Below are 1,840 nucleotides of genomic sequence, written 5' to 3' on the forward strand. Positions count from 1 at the left end.
AACAGCTGATTTCCGCGATTCTCTCGCAGACAGTACTTAAACTCAGTGAAAGGAGTGATTTAGCAGATAGCAATTACAGTTTTACCCAGCTACTCAACACAACATATCAACAGTATCGTGATCAATGATACATTCGCAGAAACAGATTAATAACCACATATGGGCCAATACATGATTACAATCACAGATCACATTAATGGCAACAAGCGGTAGCGAACCCTTTGCTCATTAATAAAACAAACCAAACACACTAGTTCTAACGTCCGCCCAGAACTGTGTAAAGCCTTCTTACGGTACATGTGTTGTTTGTAGTTAATCTCTCGCCAGAGTTTAAAGTGCCCATATTATGAAAAAAACACTTTTTCTGGTGATTTGGGGTGTTCTTTTGTGTCTCTGGTGCTTTCACACACATACACACTTTGAAAAAACTCCATCCATGCTGTTTTGAGTGAGATACGGTTTCTGAATGTGTCCTGCCTTCAGTCTCCTAGTGAGCTGTTCAAAAGCTGGCTAACCACAACCGTTAGCTCGTAGCGTTAGCATTAGCATGCTAACGCTAATGCTGACGCTAGCATGCTACGTCGTTCTCAATAGCAAAGCACTGCTACAACACACACAAGTTCACCATAATCTACAAAAGAACTACTTCCATGTGCGCCCTCATTTAGAAGTCTCCCAGCTAATCCTGCCTTGTAACTGACCAAAGTTGGAGAAACAGGCTTTCTTTTACTGTCTCTAGAGTTAGCTAGCTGACATGCTCTACATCTGAGCTACTGCGCATGTGCGAGTGCAATCAAAGATAGTACAGAAGAAGAAGATGAAAAGAGGTCTCACTCTGTAGCTAAAACAGAAACCAGGTGAAAAGAGGATCTGCAGCAGTGAGAGAGAGCTGTGCAGTACAACAACAATATGGTGTTTTTTGAAAATTAAACCATGTAAACCTATTCTGGTACAACATTAAAATACAGTTATGAACCTGAAAATGAGCATAATATGGGCGCTTTAACGATCCGTTTCGTCCAGAGCAGTGAACGAACACGCGATCCCGGTCAGCTCAATCTGAGGCCGTTTTGGTTAAATCAGGTTTAACCAGCTGCTTGGTCCCAACAACTGAGATTGGCTAAATCGTCACTGCAGGTGGTAGCAGACAGTTCGAGGTCTTTTATGGTAGATCCATGCGAGTCCACTGTTGTCTGCAGTGTAGCCACGGATGATTTCAGCTCCTCTGTAAACACAGAGTCATGTGTACTGGATAATGAGTCAATCATTGAGCCCAGTGTATCATATATGTCTTGTTTCAATCCACCAAGGGCCTTAACAAACATTTCTAGTGTGAGTGGTGAACCCTCACAGTCCACGGGTGCGGTCGAGGTCAAGGCTGCACCGGGGGCCTGCTCTGTAGGATGTCTTTTAGCCCAAGGCCTGGCAGAATCTTTTTTTGTCACACATGACAGCGAATTACCAAGAATGCAATGGCTCAAATAAAAATATATGTACAGTACAGGCCAAAAGTTTGGACACACCTTCTCATTCAATGCGTTTCCTTTTTATTTTCATGACTATTTACATTGTAGATTCTCACTGAAGGCATCAAAACTATGAATGAACACATATGGAATTATGTACTTAACAAAAAAGTGTGAAATAACTGAAAACATGTCTTATATTTTAGATTCTTCAAAGTAGCCACCCTTTGCTTTTTTATTAATAAGGGAAAAACTTCCACTAATTAACCCTGACAAAGCACACCTGTGAAGGTAAAACCATTTCAGGTGACTACCTCATGAAGCTCATTGAGAGAACACCAAGGGTTTGCAGAGTTACCAAAAAAAGCAAAGGG

This window comes from Perca fluviatilis, chromosome 14, assembly GCF_010015445.1.
Source record: "Perca fluviatilis chromosome 14, GENO_Pfluv_1.0, whole genome shotgun sequence".
Lineage (NCBI taxonomy): Eukaryota > Metazoa > Chordata > Actinopteri > Perciformes > Percidae > Perca > Perca fluviatilis.